Source organism: Sarcophilus harrisii, chromosome 5 (assembly GCF_902635505.1).
Source record: "Sarcophilus harrisii chromosome 5, mSarHar1.11, whole genome shotgun sequence".
NCBI classification, from domain to species: Eukaryota; Metazoa; Chordata; class Mammalia; order Dasyuromorphia; family Dasyuridae; genus Sarcophilus; species Sarcophilus harrisii.
The window spans coordinates 229,631,116-229,650,547 of NC_045430.1; positions in this window are offsets into that span (position 1 = coordinate 229,631,116).

A 19,432-nucleotide genomic window follows, 5' to 3' on the forward strand; every position below is an offset into this window, starting at 1 on the left:
AATGGCTTTGATTTACCACTAAGAACATGAAGTATCTTAATATAACACACCTTTTCTGGCAACTGGACTTGAAGGGCATCAATCGGAGAGGAAGCAGGGGCTGGCAACTCCAGCAGGTTCCTTTCCTTGCAGATCCTCAGGAGCTCGACTTCAACTGTTGGCTGCTACCATGGCAACCAGTCGAAGAACCCTGGAGGAAAAAAAAAAAAAAGGATTGGATGGCTGAAAAATAGCCCGAGCCTTCAATGGTGCTTTTCCACAGGAAAGATACAGGACCTCCTGGCATCTTTGAAATGATCCCACCTGGAGATATCGGGGATATTTTCCCCCAACTATGTTCCACTCTCCCCACTTCAGGTTGGGGCAGCCAGAATTTGGACAAAGACAAACTTTGTTTCAGTGATCAATGCCAGGGAGTGAAGGTCACTTTTCCAGGTGACTTTCTAGACTGAGATTCAGACTCTGCCTATAAACTGCTACATTGTTTGCAAGCTAATGGGAGAGTTGATGATTTAGAACCAACTGGGAAGAAGAAAAAGGCAAATAGAGAATGGAAGGATATACACTGGGCTGACACTTAAGAGAAATTGAATTCAACCTGACCACATTAATTAATGTCAGTGCAACCTGGGACAACTTCCTTTCTCTGGATCTCAATTTCTCCAAATGAAAAAATGAAGGACTTGGATTTAATTTTAACTAAGATCCCATCCAACTCAAAATCTTTTTCTAAGACTTTATTCACAGAAATGGGCAATTCTTTACATATCTTCTTTTTCTTTTTTGCTGAGGAAATTAGGGTGAGGTCAAATTTTAACTCGGGTCCTCCTGACTTCAGAGCTGATGTTTTATTCACTGCATTATCTAGCTTCCCCTCCTATATATCTTTAAAATTCAGAATATTTGCTCTCCTTCTAAATAAGTCATTATGACAAGGAAAGATTAATTCCTTATTTATTAGGACTTATTTTTGCACTCCTCTCACCATAATTTCATAATTGTATCATTTTATCATGAAAGCAATTCAAGAAGTACAGTGTCCTAAAAGTCTTATTGCAGCAGTTTTTTAAGTCATTAAAAGTTTTAAGCTGCATTAAGACTTTTGGAACACTTTTTATGTATTTAATACCTACTATGCGGGGAGTATTCTACTAGCCTGAAAATGCAAAGATAAAATAAACCACAGTTCCTATCTTCAAGTTTATAATTTATAGATACTGGGGGGGAGGGGGAAGAAAATACTTCTATGCAAATAACAACTCATAAAAATTAAAACATGATAATTGGAGGTGATCTGGGAGGACCTTGTATGAAAAATAATAATAGCTAGCATTTATATAATGTTTTAAAGCTGGTAAATATCATCACAACAACTCTGTTATTATCTTATTTTCCAGGTGAGGAAATTGAGGCTGAGAAAGTATATTATGGGGCAGGCATAGAACTTGAATTTGGGTCTTCTGGACTCCAAACCTAGCACTCTATACTCTGTTCTACCTAACTGCCAGACTTCATGGAAAACACAAGTCCTGAGTGAAACCTTAAGAAAAAGCAAAGGTTTCATGTGGCAGAGACAGGGAACAGAAAGGAATCCATTCTAAGGCCAGGATCAATCTGAAAGCAGAGTGATGGAGAGGGTGTGATATGAAAAGGAATTTGACTGACATTCACAATTCCTGAAGGGGTATAAATTGAAATTGAGTTGGAAAAAAAATAGATTCAAATCCCAGGTGAAAGAATTGAGATTTTATGAAGTGAGCAGAACCAAAATATTTCAAACAGTCATCCAATATTTTACAATGATCAATGGCAGATAACTTAGCTCTTCTCATCAATACAATGATCCAAGACAATCTCAAATGACTCAATGAAAAAACATTATCCACTCAAAAAGGAAAACTGATGGAGTCAGAAAGCAGATCAAAACATATTTTTTACCTCATTTTTATGCATTGGTTAGTGTTTTTGTTTGGGGGAGCTTTTTTGGTCTATCTTTTCTTTCACAGTAGGACTAATGTAGAAATATGTTTTATATGACTGCATGTGTATAATGTATTTCAGATTATCTGCCATTTTAAGAAAGGTTTGGGAGGAAGGAAAGGAGAGATTTTTGAGGTCAAAATTTAAAAAAAACACAATGTTAAAATTTTCCTTTACATGGCATTGAAAAAAAAGAATATAACAGTAAACAAAAATTAGATTTTATTCAATAAGCAATAGGATGCAATGATAGCCTTTTGAGCAAAGGTATAATAGCAAAATGTGTATATCCCTGAACATACTTCATAGATGTGAAGGGTGGGTTAGTGAAAGGTAAGGCTGAAAACAAGAATAGCAGGTAGGAGGCCGTTTCAATAGTCAATTCAACAAACATTAACCTAAGAACATACACTACATGAAAGGCTCTGAGCCAGGTCCTGGGACTGTAGCTAGGTAGTATAATAGCAGAATGCCAAACCTGGAATCAAAAAGACCTGAGTTCAAATATTGCCTCAGAAACTTACTTGCTGTGTGACTCTGGAAAGATCATGATTTCTATTTGCCACTGTCTCCCCATCTGTGAAACAGGGATAATAATGGCACCTATTTTTTTTTTAGCATTGTTTTGATAATTATATTAGACAATAATTACAAATTGTCTGGTCTAGAAGAGCATCATATAAATGTTAGTTATCATGTTATTATTGTTATTGTAGCAAAAACAGAGGTAAAAATGTCCCTCTTGATGAGCATAGTCCACTTAGGAGGATATAATTCAGGAGGTGGGGTACAATATATATTATTATTATTATATTATATATGTACATATATATATATATATATATATATATATATATATATATACACACAGATAAAGAAATGCAAAGTAATTTCAAAAAGAAGAGAGTCCTAATCACTGGAGGGTTCAGAAAATGACTCTGGAAGGTCGTACCCGTGCTGATCTTCAATTCAAACTCAACATTCTATCAGGTGAAGGTGAAGCGAATCTGGACTAGGGAGAAATGCCAGGCCCTGGGCTAAATGCTGAGGACACAGAGAGACCCTGTCTTCAAGGGATTTACAATCTAAGGGAGACACAGTTACCCTCCAGAGACTCAAACATGCAGAGTAACTCCTTTCAGAAACTCTTTCTGCACAAAATGATCAAACACCAGGGGTTTGCCACACAAGTAGGCACATCCTATTCATTGTAGCACTTGCGTGGTAGCAAAAAACTGGAAACAAAGTAAGTGTTCACTATTTGGAGAATGGCTAAGCAAATTGTGGTATGTGAATATATTAGAATGTTGTTATGCTTTAGAAAGTGATGGAGACACTTGGGGAGCAAGGAAAGACAAACTGATGCAAAGTGAAAAGAATATGCAAAACGACTGCAACAATGTTGAAAGAACAACATGAGCAAATTAAAGTCAAATGCTGTGAAGTTATAATGAAGGAAAAAGATCTATGAGATGATAACTTTCCCAATTCTTTGCAGAGGTGGGAAATTACAGACATGGAAGAACACTGCATATTTGTCAGACTTTTTTTTTTATATGTTGGTTACTTTTTAGTCCTTGCACTAAGATGTTTTCTCTAGAAGGGGCATCCTCTCCTCTGAATGGAAATCTGTATCCTCTTATTCTATCTTGGGAATCGGTGGTACCATAGTGACTAACATGCTGGGTCTAGAGTCAGGAAGACTCATCTACCTGAATTCAAATCCTTCCTGACAATTACTAGCTAATTTAAAGTTAGGTCAGAATAGGATTTAGGTGACCACAAAACAAAGATTTTATTTTATCCTAAAGGTTCCAAGAGGCACTAGAGATCCACTGATTTCTTGAAGATGGAGAGAACAATTTAAATTGATATTTTAGGAATATTCTTTTGACAACGATGTGAAAGAGGGGAGAGAAGGAATGCAAGAGGACCAATTAGGAGATTATTGTATATATTTGGAAGAATTGCACATGTTTAACCTAAATTGGATTACTTACTATCTGGAGGAGAGGATTGGAGAGAAGGGAGGGAAATAATTTTGGAACACAAGGTTTTGCAGGGATGAATGTTGAAAGATGAGTGCATGTATTTTGAAAATATAAAGCTGTTGTTAAATAAAATAAAATAATTATTAAATTAAATTAGGAAATTACCATAATAATCAAAGTAAGAGGGGGTCTGAACCAGAATAGTTTTTATATAAGTAGGATGTAAAGGGCAGATGAAAAAGATGTTGAGGAGTTATAATGTATAAGTCTTTGTAATGGATTAGACATAAGGTGGGTGTGAGTTTTATAAAAAAAATTATAAGAATAATTTTGGGTTACAAACCTAGGTGGGGCTAGAAGATTGGTGATATCTTTGGCAGAATTAAGGTCAGAAATGGAATGTGGCTAGAACGTGGCATCAAACTCAAATAGAAAAGGATCTCTTTTAACTGCATACTTAGAAAACCATAAATTAACATTATCTATGTTTTGTTCTTATTATTTTATTAAATATTTCACGGTGACATTTTAATCTGGTTCTGCTGGACTGCAAATCTGATACATCTGGCTTAGAGGGAAAAATAAATTCTGTTTTGTACAAATTGAATTTGAGATGCCTGTGGGACATCCAGGTAAAGATGTTCAACAGGTACTTGAAGATGCAAGACTAACTCAGATGAAACATGAGGCTGGATGTGGTGGTCATGTGCAGTGGGATGACACTTGTATTCACCAAAGGTAGAGAAGACAGAGAGAAGACATAGGCTCTGGAGCACAACCATAGTGGACAAGATGTGGATGACAATACAGCACAGAAAAATGAAAAGATGAGAAGGATTAGCCCAAGAATTAGGAAAAGAAGAGCAATAATAATCCAAGAAAGCTTCCATTATGGACCAGTTCTGTTGACCAAGGACCAGAACAGTTAAATCAGAGAAGATCATTACCAGAAACCTTGAGTTTTCTCTACTAGCTACTACTAACTACTAGCATTATTTTGGCCCCAGAACTAATCAGGATGATCAATAAGCTCTGAAAAGATCACAATCTGTATTGTCACAGAATTCTAACAGTAACCAAATCCAAGTAAATTGGGTATCCTGATCTTTGCCATGACAACAGGAATGCGGCAGCAGTTGTTACCTTTGCCCTTTCTATTTCCAGTGATTCTAATGCTTTTTTGAGACTTCTCAGACCTTGGGCATTTCCTGTCATCTGCTCCAACTCACCAAGAATTATAATGGAAGTTGGAAAGATGATTAGGAAGGAACATGTATGTTTTTTTTTTTCTAGTCCCCTAAGAGGGACTTTGCCTGTTGAAACAACAGCCTTCCTTTATAAAAAGCTAACACAAGGAGGGTATCTAGATGGCACTATGGATGGAGCACTAGCCTGAAATCAGGAAGACCTGAGTTCAAATCCAGTTTCAGAAACTTAACACTTCCTAGCTGTGTGGCCCTGGACAAGTCACATAAGCCTAATTGCCTCATAGAAAAAAAAAACTAACACAAAAGACAGTTTTTATATTAATCCTTGATCCCTTGGAAGGTGACCACCTTCCCCCTCAGACTCATGTAGCACTTTTTGCAAATTCTCTAAGGTGCTTATCCTGAAATATATATTTATCTAGATTGTATCTTGTGGTGATGATCTAAAGTCAGCTGTAACTCTTAAAAGTTGATGGTTAAATTTTCAGTGTGAGCTTTTTCCATAAATAAATCAGCAAAGCTACAATCAGTGCTTGGTTTTTTTGTTGAATGGGTAAATTTAGGAAATTGGTGAAGAAAACATTAATAATGAAGATTAAACTTAAAAGCCAGTTGCATATACATTTTTTTAATAGAACCATTTGTTCCCCAGCTCTCATCAGTATGCACATATGCCTTGTAGTCAGAGACCTTTTACTTTTAAACTTTGTATCATACTCATTGCCTGGACAAGTACTCTATATACAGTAGGCCCTTAATGAAGTTTGCTGCATGTTAAGCCAATTGATTTGAAAAATATTGTTGAGTCATTTTGATTGTGTCCAATTATTTGTGACTCCATTGGGGACTTCCTTTGCAAAGATACTAGAATGTTTTCCCATTTCCTTCTCCAGCTCATTTTGCAGATGAGAAAATTGAGGAAGAGTTAAGTGAATTGCTTAGGGCCACATTGCTAATAAGTATCTGAGGCTAGATTTGAATGCAGAAAGATGAATCTTCCTGACTTCTGGCCCCACACTGATTTGAAAATGCGATACTGCAAATCAGCTGTCTAAGAAACTGGAATTCCCCTGATCAATTAGAAAGTTAATTCTAATTTTATCACCTTGTCTTATCATAGTCAAATTAGACTGGTTTAAAAAAAAACACAACTTTCTTTTGAATGGAAATATTTACTAATTATAAATTGCATCTCTTAGTGTTTTAAGGCCCCATCCTACATTTCTACTCTTATTATCTATTACTTTCTCTGGGCTCTTTCCTTCTCCCACTGTCCAAAGCTCAGGCCATCTATTTTTGACTGCTCTCCAGACTCCATTCCTCATTTTAGCCTTTGCTAACTACTGCTCCAGCAACCTTCTCACCCGGGGATGACTTCAGCCCTTCAGCTTCTTCTGAGCTGAGGCAAGGGAATATATCTTTATTACAGGACCTAATGTGCCAAGCACTATGTTAAGCACTTCTCAAATAATATCTCATTTGATTCTTTCAGCAACTCTATGAGGTAAGTGCTATTATTGCCCCCATTGTAAGATGAGAAAATTGAGGCAGAGATTAAATGTCTTGCTTAAGATCACACAGTCCAAGGTCTGATTTGAATTCAGGTCTTCATGATTCCATACCTTTTGCTCTACCCACTGCACCACCTAACTATTAATTGGCAAATCCCTTCCTGGGATTTTCATTTCAGGAAGTTCCCTCACCATCCTTTCTCCTCTGTCTTCTGGCTATCCTGATTCGTCCATTGACCCCATATGGGTTGCATCATCTCACTTTTGCAGCTCCCTTTTTTGTGTTTTCCCTTATCAGAATGTAAGTTCCTTGAGAGCAAGGGCTTTTTTATTTTTGTATGTGTATAACTAGCACTTAGTTGATAGTTTGTTATCCTTTGTTCTTAAAGAGAACCAAAATGGCATCCCTGTGTTAAAATGAGTTACAGTGTGTCCGACTGTGACTGATCAGAACAATATGAGCTCAGAATGCTCTGTCACAGGTCGGACACAAATTGACCCCATGAACATCTTCACAATTCTCCCAGCTGCTAATGATATTTCTTCTGTGTGACCTTGAATCTAGGCAGCCAGATGGAACAGTGGATTTTGCACTAAGTCTGGAGTCAGCAAGAACTGAGTTAAAATCTGGCCTTAAACATTCACTAGCAGTGTGACCCCGGGCAAGTCACATCACCCTGTTTGCCTCAGTTTCCTCCTCTGTAAAATGAGCTGGAGAAGGAAATGGTAAACCATTGCAGTATCTTTACCAAGAAAACCCTAAACGAGGTCATGAATAGTTGGGCATAACTGAACAACCACAATAACAAAGACTCTAAATCTGGTTTTTTATATCTGTTTGTATGTATGTATATGTATATACACATACACACATATATATTCATAGACATACACACACATAAGTACACACAGACATATTCTTACATTTGTGGGTGCTTTCCCTTCATTAAAAAGTAATCCTTGAGGGCAGGATTATTTTCACCTTTGTCTTTGTCACCAGCACCCAGCCTCATTCCTGGCATGCTGTAGGGGCTCAGTAAATTGTCTTATTAACACAGGATGATGTTGAGATACTCTCCCCAAATGCCATATCCTACCTTACATTCAGTGTCAAAGAGAAGCTTATGAAGACAGATTGCATAAGTAGCTAAGACATGTAACAAAGACTCACAGCTGTCTCAGCTAATTTTCCCTAGCTGCAAATTCTGTACTTCCTGACCATATTTCATCTTCTTAGAACCCAGTCAGTGAATGGGGCCAGCCTAATGGTAGCTTTGCATTCTCCAGCTGCAGCTGACATTTTGGATTTATGATGATGAAGGGAAGCAGGAATAACAGACAAGAGGATTAGGGGGGAGGAGAAGGAAAAATCCGCACTTATGCCTTCTAAATTCTAGCCTCTGATTTTTCTTAGCTCCTCACAGCCTTTAGGGTGGGTGCTTGAGGGTTGGGGTGTGTCTCCAGAAAATCATTAAACCTTCATCACAAGTAGAAAAAAATATTTATTTTTTGGGTGAATTTAGATCCTGTCATTGTGACTCAGCAAATGGGCTAAAAGAACTAGAGAAGAAAATTGTTCAGAAGTGTCCTCTCCATGTTTTCTTCTTACTTGGCTTCCATGACGATGCACTTTTGGCTCTCATCCTAGCCATTTGACCATTATTAGGCCTCATTTTCTGTTTTATTTTCCCTTTTTATTCTTCTAAGTGTAGATGCCCACTCAAGGTTCCATCCTTTGTTTTCTTCTATTTCTCTGACTTGTGGTAATTCCAAGCCTTAGTAGTTACCTCGATAAGACTTACAAGGTAAACATACAATTATATTTCTCCTCTGAGCTCCAGTCCCACATTTCTAATGGTCAATTGTACATTTTCACTTAGATCTGTTACTCACAATGCAAACTTTTAGTGTGTGATCAAAAATTTAATTCTTTTCTCCTCTAAAACCCACTTCTCCCCCCTACTTTACTTCTATTGATAGAATCATTCTTTGAGTCTCCCAAACTCGAAGCCTCTTCTTCCTATACATTGACCCAGTATCTATGCCTTGTCAATTCTACCTCAACAATCCTTTCATCTTCCGCCTCCTTTCCACTCCCGCTACTATCTCAAACCTGCAATAATTTGGTGACTGTTCACCAAACCTCTTGTCCAATGCACTGGATTTTTCAATCTTCATGCTTCAGTCTGAGCATTTTCCTTCTCTGCTCAAAAAAATAAATAAATCAACAGCTCCCAATTGTGTCTAGTATAGAATGCAAATTTACATCCCTATCTTTTCATAAATATAGAGTTTCATAACTTTTTGAAACTTCAACTTCCTGTTCACCAAAAGAAGTTTGACTCCAGGCTCTATGTGATTTAGGATTACAAACCCCTTGTAACTTCTCCTTAATGTCTAATTACTAAACTGTCCCATTCAACAATGTCTCAGCATGTTGAAGGATTGTGCCTAATTACAACTGTAAAACAAGCCAGAAAGTTTGACTTTCACATCTTTATAATCGATTTTCTTCCATCAGAAACTTGTGAAAAGCAAACTACAACAATATAACACAGCATAAGCATTAAGGAACCTAGTCCAATGCCTGGCTATAATATAAACATTAGCTAGTTGAATTAATGTGAAATTTCAAATTAGACTTCAAATATGTGACTTTAAAGTGATCATCCACTTCACACGCAAGGTGGAATCATCTCTATCTCCCTAAACAGGGAGAGCCACGAGTTATCCCAGTGATTTATCTGTAATATCTAAGGCTCCAATAAAGGGGTTGCTTCTTGACCCTTGAGTTCAATCAAACCCTCAAGCACCCAATCAATACTCTATCTTTGTCACTACAAAGATTTAAGGGCAGTATAATGGAAAGAGTACTGAGGTTAGAAAACCTAGACTCACATTCCAGTTCTCCACCTGGCTGATGTTGGGCAGGCTACTTTACCCCTTAGGACTCTATGTCCTTAGGAATGAAAATGAAGAGAATTGGACCAGATAAAGCCCTTCCAGTTCTATAAGATCCTAGCCTAGAAATTTCAAAACAGTGTGATCATCTTCTCTCACATGTCAAAATGGGATTACTCAGTGGTCCAGCCACATATATCTAAGATGCTGTCACTTCCACAAAACATTGCTCCACAGCACAAAATTGGAGTTTGTATGTATGTATGTATGTATGTATATATATAGCACTACAAAGTTTGCAGAACACTTTGTACAGATCTCATTTGATGCCAACAATCACCCTAGATTGTGATTACATATCCCCACTTGATAGAAATTGAAACTGAGGCAGAAACTGGTTGAATGATTTGCCCAGGATCATACAGTTAGTAAGTATCTATGGCTGCACCTGAATTTGGGTCTTCCTGCCTCCAGATCTAGTACTCTATCCGTGTGCCAACAAGTTATACATCCCTTCAGTCATCTAGATTCAGAACTTCATTATCTCTCTATTGATTCCTCATTCTCACTGTCTCCATTTATCCATCTAATTATAGCTCTCCTACTTCCACAATATTTCTTGATCCTCTTTTTCTACAATCCTTGTTTGGGCCTTCTTCTCTTTGCCCCAGATCTCTCCCTACTCTACCTACATCATTCTCCATACAGTCACCAAAGTGATTTTCTATAATGCACATTTAATCTTGTCTCTGTTTTACTCAATAAACTCCAATGGCTCCCAATTACTTCTAAGTATAATTCAGGCAACTAGGTGGCAAGTGGACAGAGAATTGGGTCTGGGATCAGGAAGTCTTGAATTAAAATTCAGCCTCAGATATAGAACACACTAGCTGTGTGATCCTAGGCAAGTCACTTAACCCTATCTGCCTCAGTTTCCTCATCTGTAAAATGAGAAGGAAATAGAAAACCATGCCAGTATTTCTGCCAAAAAAATCCCAAATAGGGTCAAAAAAAGTGAGACATGAAGCAATAACCCCTCACCTCTAACACAAATAAGAAGTCAAAATTTAGGGGATATAGGGATAGCTGGATGTCAACATTGTGTAGTAGAAAGATGACTCCAACCCAAATCCATCTGGAATCGGGGAATCCTGTTTTTTTCTACTGATTACCTTGAATCTTGGGGCAAATTACTAACTCTGGGTCTGTTTCTCTGAAATGTAACCAGGAGGGCTAGACCCTTCTGATTAGGATTTTGTAATCTCTACTTTTCTTTCAAGGGACATTCCTGGTGATTGGCTGGGTTGGTAACTTCTAGGGAGTGAAAAGGTTTAGTGTGGAGTTCTCCACATTTATTTATCTTATTTTCTCAGACACCTCAAGGAAAGTTCAAACTTGGAACTAATGGGATTCTGGGCATTTACATGGATTGCAAGTGCCAGGAGGAATAGGAGCTGTTTTATTTTCGGTCATAGTATCCTATATACCATATTGGTATAATCCTTTGTACATTTTTGTTTGGTTATAGATTTCTGTTTTCCATTGCTCAGTGAAACTTTTATTGGGTAGCTACGTCCTGCAATTTATTATCTTAGTCTCTGGGGGAACCAAGAGCTAAGTTCACTTGCCTACACTTGATCATAAACACAATAGTTGTTGGAGGCAGAATTTGAACCCAGATCTTCCTGACTCCAAGCTGGTAACTCGTACAATAAATACCTTGCCCTCATAGTATATCCTAGAAGGGCAGTTAATAGACACTTAACAGATGATATTTGAATAGAATTGCTTGTATATTTGGAGTTAATAGTTGAATTATTTATTCAAGAATTTTTGTTTGGTTTTCCCTTTTAGTCAAACTTTATTCCAAAATACATTAAACTATGTGCTTGCCATTGAGGAACTGGTCTAGATATAATGGGGATCTTAATATACTAAATGTATATCTTGTTTTGGGTTTCCTAGATGGGGACTACAAGTCAAGAGAGGAGAAAATTTCTCCTGAGACCTTTGTATCCAATAAAAACTCCAGCATAAGGTTGGTACAAACAAAAGTTTATGGTGAAGTCAAAGTTGCCAGTGACAACACAATTTGCTAATGTGGGCTTTCTTCTTTCATTCCCATCATTGATGGATTTAAGCTATGGAATTTAATATGACATTTTTTTAAAAATAAGATTTTTCTCATATAAGTAGATTCATTAGGCATAAATATTAATAAAATTCAGGAGACAGATTCCATCTACCTATGAGACCTGAGTTGTTTGTTTGTTTTCCAGGATTTCTTTTAATACTTCTCATAAAATGTTTTTATCTTTTAAAAGTATCTGCTTTTGATTTATATGGTTTAGAAAGCTTCATCAGAAATCATCTGACAGATCCTTAGGGTTAATGCATGCATTTCAAATAATGCTTTCAAGAATGCTAGGAAATAAGAATCTACTCAATGAAAAACAATCTGTTTTCTTAGTCTTATTCATATTCCTTGTATTCTCCCTCCTCATAAGAGATCTTCTCCTTATTCCAGTCAAGGAGTGTTCTCTAGCATAAGCATCCTCATGAATTGGATTGGTGAGTCGATTAAATAATGCACAAATAAAACAATCTAGTTTCATATTTAAAATATGAATAATATTTTTGCAAGTAGAATTTGTCTTCCTGCAAAGATCAGATAGTGTGAGACTTGATAATGATAATAGCTAGCATTTTTTATATAACTTTTTTCTTTTTTTTCAAAGAGCTTTATATATGTTATTTCTTTTCATCAAAATAGTCCTATAAGGTAGGTTCTATTATTATCAGCCTCATTTTACAGCTAAGAGAAATTGAAATTAAGAAACATGGACGTGTCCAGAGTTACCCAACCAATGTCTAAACTGTCTTTCTAACTCCAAGTCTGGCACTCTAGGAAAGATTTTTATTTATTGACAGATTTCTCTCATTGTTCTCTCATGCTTGATTTCCAAGAGGTTGGTTTGTTTGTTTGTTTTTGGAGAGCAACTCCTGTCACCCTTTGGGGCTTTATCTGGAGACATTTTGCCTTTAGTGTCCTCAGGGCTTGAGACCTTTTTCTTCCCTGCTTCTATAACAACTATTTATGGTCAGAAATCTTGTTGCTTTTTTGCTCATTTGTAAATATTGAAGTCTGCTCTTAGGATAAAGGGAAGATCACCCCAAGTTTCTTCTAGAGGGTGACAGGGGCTGGTGCTGCCTGCTTCCTTTCCATGCTGGATGGGTATGGCCAAGTCCCACTTGTTATGCTGGAGTTCAAGGACTCACTATTTACCTTTTGAAGTTGTGTTGGTTGCCTCACAGCTAGTCTGCTGATCCACTAGTTTCTGATCAGGACAGAGTAGTTTATTCTGGCTAAGAGCTTCCCAGCTGTAAAGAGCAGAAACTCTGAATAGGTGCACTGGAATCAGACAACCAAGCACTTAAGGCTAATGACCTATTGGACAATACTCTATTAGCATATCTTGGAAAATGGCCCTTCCCACTATTCTGTGCTGGCTCGATCTTTTGATGTATACAGATAATTGTAGGAGGAATTAGGGGATGGAGTAAGACAAGCCAGGGTCACTTTTGTGGTGGATGAAGAGAAGGGAGGTTGTGGAGAGCTTGTGTCCATTCCCTTCACTTCTCCCCCTAAAGATCAAGATAAAGACCAAGGACTTTTGCTTATCCTGACTCTGGCTGATTCTAAGGCATCCAGGGTGCTAACTCGGTCTTCACACCCAGCGGATTCCCCCAGTCCTTGGAGGTGTCTTCATCTTGGGCCTCCCTGTGTGGTACCTGCACTGGGCTGGGTTCCCCCTTGCTCAATTGAGATGGACCTTTCCTGAAGTTCTTCCAAAATATTTTCTGCTGAAAATTTGTTACATTCCAAATATTTGTGGGTTCTATCACTCAAAATCCCACTCAGAGGTTTGATCTAGTGTTGATTCTGAGAGAAGCCAGGAAGAGCTCAAGCAAATACCTGTCTATTCTCGCCATTTTAGCTCCACCCTTTTGTTTCTTTGTTTTTTCTTATTTATACCATCTTAATTTTATGATGATGAAGATTCTTCAGTATCTGAAGGTAGAGTGTCAGAGAGCTAAGGACACTGATTTGGGTTCAAATTTCAGGATCGCCATCTGTGTGATTTTAGGTAATTCACTTGATTTCCCAGTGCCCCAGTTTCCTAATACAAAAGATGAAGGAATTATACCAAGTGACCTCTGAATTTCTTCCCAGCTCTGAATCTATCACCCTGATTCAATGAGTAGAGAAGGGCTTCCTCATCTCTGGGGTGTCATGGCCCATTTTGAGAGCTTGGTGAAGCCTATGGATCCCTTCTGAGAATAGTGAATTTTTAAATTGTTACCAATTGAAGGAAGTATTAAATTTTAGTTAGTAAAATTTTCCTATCCAAGTTCATAGACCTCCCTGTAACCTATCCATGGGTTCAAGGGTTTTATAGACCCAAGTTAAGAACTGGGATAAAGTGAGGAAGGCAATTTCAACAGACTTGAGATGGAAAGTGCCATCTGCATCTACAGAGAGAGAACTATGGAGACTGAATGTGGATCAAAGCATAGTATTTTCATCTTTTTGTTGCTGTTGTTTGCTTGTTTTGGTTTTGTTTTTCTTTCTCATGGTTTCTTCCTTTTGGTCTGATTTTTCTTGCACAACAAGACAAATATGGAAATATGTTTAAAAGGACTGCACATATTTAACCTATATCAGATTGCTTACAGTCTTGCAGGGTAGGGAGAGGTAAGAGACAGACAACACAAACTTTTACAGGGATGAATGTTGAAAATTATTTTTACATGTATTTGGAAATATATAAAATACTATTGGGAAAAAAAAGGACACCTGGGCTAGAGTATCCCTAATGTTTCCTCTAGATCTAAATCAACAATAGTAAATCTAAATCGATTTCCAAAGATCATCTCTTTAATGTGAACATGATATTCACCTTCCTAAAACCTCATTTCCTTCTTTGATCCAGACATCTGTACCATAACCCCTCATCACTACCTAAGTTTCCCCCCCTAAGCTCAACTTATCCATTATGTTTCCTCTTCCATCTCCAAACAAGCCCGAGCTGCTAATATGGGCTTCTCAAGGGAACAGGGTCAAGAAAAGCCCAACAGACTGTGAAGTCACATTTGCATGTTTCTCAAACAAGCCTTGGCTCCCTCAGCCTTTAGGAAAAACACTGCTTCTTTCTTCCCTCCCCTTTGGGCCTGCTGTCTGTAATGGGGTGGGTTAAGGGCATCCTTAACTCTCTGAGCTTCTAAATCATTACCTTGGGGCTAGAACTGATGTTAAAACATGTGAACATATTGGCTTGAAGGTTTCTCAGGTCTCATATCTGCAGGGAAATCAAATTTCCTCCCGGAGAAAGCTGGCTCTTTTCACCTCAGGAATTAAAGGAAGGTTTTCATCTGAGAAAAATATTTTCTTTTAATTCAGCTAGAAAGGCCAATCTTGGCACTAACAACAGCTGACATTTCAAGAGGCTAACTTGTGATCACTGTAACAGCCTGAGGTGATAAGTTATAAGGTTATTATCCTAACCATGTATAGAATAGGAATCCAAAGACTCACAGAGGTTCCAATCTTGTGTACAATTTAAAAGCTAAAAACGTCAGACACTGGATCCCAGTTCTTTCTGTATTCTAAATCCAGAACTGTTTTATACTACACATTTCCCTATTTCTTATAATAATAATAAAAGTAGTAGTGATCATTTACATAGAGCTTTCAGATGTACAAAGTGCTTTATAAATGTGATCTTATTTTATCCTCAGAACAATCTTGGGAAGTAGATGCTATTATTATCCCCATCTTATAGATGAGAAAATTAAAATAGACAATGGTTGATTAAGTGGCTTGCTGAATATCATATTAAGTGCCTGAGACTATATATGAATTCATCTCTTCCTGACTTCAGGTCCAGAATTCTGTTCACTAGGACAATATAAAATGTGCAACTGCAAAAAGGGGGGTGGTGGTGTAAAATAAAGGGATAATATCAACACTGCAGATATCTAAGGAGAATAATCATTATTACTGATAACTTATTTCCATAGAAGGTCTTCTATTTCTAGAACCTTTTACAACCGTTCTATCATATTAGGAAATTGAGATTCAGAGAATTGCTCTTAATTTTGGACAATTTATGTAGACATTTTTGTTTCAAGACCAATATCACCATAACCTACAATGGAGGAGGTAGCCCTTGATTTAGCTCACCTTCACAGGAGAGTTGTCATAGCAACCCTTCTGTACTAGAGACAGGCTCAATTCAGTTCAATAAATGATCATGGGATCATTAGGATTTCATAGAATCAGAAATTTCGAGCTGGAAGAGATCCCAGAAGTCATTTACTCTAACACTTAAATCCACTTGTGACTCCTTTTTGCTGGAGGAATTTTTACATGACCCCATGTATATAGGTATATAAAACAGGTATGCAAATCAAGCATTTACTGATAATAAACCATACTCTTATGATCCCCATATTTAGTTATAAGAGCCCATAAAGGGTCACAACCATAGTGTAAGCAGCTTTGATCTATCTAATCCCCTCATTTTACAGACAAGGAAACATTCTCAGGGAGGTTCAAAGATTTCTCTATATTTGCATGGAAAGGAAGTGAAAAGCATGGGATTTGAATCCAGATACTAAAATTCTAAAACCAATGTTCATCCCCTGGTGAAATATTGCCTCCCGAGTATGTTACCGGAGCCCAAGAGGGAGACACAAATATGAGTAAAAACAAGATCTCTGCCTTTAAGGCGCTTCCAATCCAAATACTATGCTGGAAGCGTATGTATAATTATAATGCAAATCAGAATATAAGTAGCACCCACCCTTAGAGAGGTTTAATCAAAGCCTTTAGGTTGAGGGGATATTCAGAGTATTGGAAGGTCAAGGAAAGTTTCATAAAGGAGGTTGCATTTAGTATGGATATGTAAAGATGGTTAGAATTTGGGTGGGGGAGATGCAAGAGGTTAATTCCCGGAGATACCTGGATACAATGATTCCATGATAATGACATAAGAAAAGGTTCAGGGCTGGGAAAGTTTGGGGTCTGTTCCCAGTTAAGCTAGCAATGTAGTTTGAGTGACACATGGGTACCTATAAGGGAGGTCGGAGAAAATAAAGCTGGGAAGGTAAAAGAGCCTGGAATTTCAGACTCAGAGGGCTCAGTAAATTCTCGGTGAAGTCTTATCTATTTTAGGCTGTTTTGACTGGGCATGAGAAACAGTCCTTCTCGATTGCCTTTTCAACGTAGAAGCAATGAGTTTAAATTTTTCAAGTTAAATTTCCAGTGTAAAAAAAAAAAGCTACCAAAGTCACTTTATTAGCCTTCAGATGCAACTATCACCTGATGTTGTCATGGCAACAGAATGGGGAAAGCATACTTATATGTGATTCTGTAAGTGATGGGAATGGAATCAGAGCATCTTTCCCTATTCTAAGGAAAGCAGGATGTTTCAGTTTTGCTGGAGAAATCTGGGAGGAAATGGTCTTTAATGGAAAGTATATTAGGTAGATAAACTATCTGGGGCTTTATATCTTGAATAATTATCAAATATATCCTGTTTTCATAAAGGCATAATACAGATGTGCACATATATATACATACGTGTGTTTGAATACATTTGTGGGGCAACTAGATGATGCAGTGGATAAAACACTGGGCTTGGAATCAGGTAGATTAATCTTTCCGAGTTCAAACCTGACCTCAGATACTTACGTGGTGTGATCCTGGGCAAGTTACTTAATTATTACGCAATTACTTAATATTTAACAGTAATAATTAATTAATAGTACTTAATTAATATTACTTAATATTTAATATTAAGTATTTATTTAATAATACTTAATTACTTAATTCTGTTTGCCTCAGTTTTTTCATCTGTATATAAGCTGGAGAAGGAAATGACCAAACACTTCAATGTCTTTGTCAAGAAAATCCCCAAAAGAAGTCAGAGTCAGACTTTGGCTGAAAAAAAAAAAAATGACTGAACAACAACATCTATCCAGATAAATGTATCAATGCTACTCAAACAAGCACCCTTCCAGCATCACATGAGCTATACATTTCTGGTGCTATTGTAGCCCCGTCTTGGTAGAATAATTTAGATAATATATTTTTATAATAACCTTGTGTATATATATTACACATACTGGATTATACTTCTGTAGAAATTGCATAGGTCACGCATTACATTGCATCGACACATAACATGTTGTTACATATGCTACATTCCATTATTTCGTATGTCACAATAATCACAAATGTGACATTGTCTATATAACTCATGGCTTATGACCTCTACCCCAAGTCTTTGCAATGAGCACAAACCAGGTTTGATCCTAAAGATGATACCCCCAAACAATAAGTTTTTTTCTTTGGGGACTATTTCCCCTGCCTAGAATAATTCTGGAAAAATCAATAATTACAACTGACATTTTATTTACATAAAGATTTCCCCAAATGTGTGTGGCAGGGGATTAGCTCCTAATTTACATACCAATACCTCTGGGGACCTCAACCTTGATTAAGCTCCACAGATAATGCAGAGGATGCAAAGGATTCACATGAGCCCACAAATAACAAAGGAGCATGAGACTCAGAGAGTGACTAAGCTCTTTGAGAAAAACTGAATCCGAGATACCATCTGAACATCTACATTGTGTATCTGCAATCGATATTCTTTGATGGCTGCCTGTCCCTGTCCATCTGTCTTTCTCCTCTGCCTATCCCTTCTGTCTCTCCCTGTCTCTGTCCCCCACCCTCATCTCCAACACACTTGGTACCATTTATTTGTTAATTTATTTTACATTTTGCTGCTATCTCTTGGTTTAGAAAAGTTCATTTTTCAGGATTTTTCTTTTCAGGTGAATTGCAAGCACTCGCACTTCCCATGTGTCAATCTCAAAACAGTCATTTTCAGTTCTTACAGGAAGGTCATGCAAATATACAGTCCTTGTCCCACTCCTACCTTTTCAGCTTCTCCCCAAATCCCTTTTTAAAATAATAAGAGTGCTCCATCTTATTTTCTTTCTTTTGGATTAAGTAAAAAGGCCACTTTAATCACTGACTGGCTGGTCTCTTCATTCAAACTAAAACCTGTTAAAGATTTCCCACTGCCTCCAGAACCATCTCCATTGGTCCTGATCTATAACTAGCCACTGGACTCAGATGGCCCCAGAGGAGAAAGTGGAGCTGGTGACTTTGCTCAGCCCTGCCTCACTTAAATCCAATTCTTATATATGTCATGGCATCAATTCTCTGACTTCAAGGTCACCTTTGAGAATGAAGAACAAGCAAGGGAAACAGGAAGTCCAAGAAATAAGCCATTCTCTCAGCTTGTTTTTATAAACCATAATGAGAGGAAGATCCTCAAACATATCTCTCTTCTCTCCTAAATTCAAACCAATTAAAGAGGCCACTGAAAAATCAGTGAACTCTTATGAGGTACCATTGAGCATGTCCATGTTCTCCAAGGAACAAGTCCCTTTGATGCCCCAGGACGTGTCCAGTTAATCTTTGTCAGTTGATTGAGAATACCCCAATACCCCTTTACACTTTATATTTATTACACATAACATTCCTCTCTAGGCTGCCCTGACGTTCTCCAATGACCGCCAAAGTTCTTCTCTCTTGAAGCTCATTCTATCCCTAGTTCTCACACACTGGAAGAATAGATATTCTGGTTCCTCCCTCTGAGTGGCTGCTTCCTCCCAAAATTTCCATTTTAAGGAAGGAATCTGAGCCAGCCACATCTTCCTTCCTTTTCAGCATACACTCCTGACTCTCCTGGGCTTTCTCTAC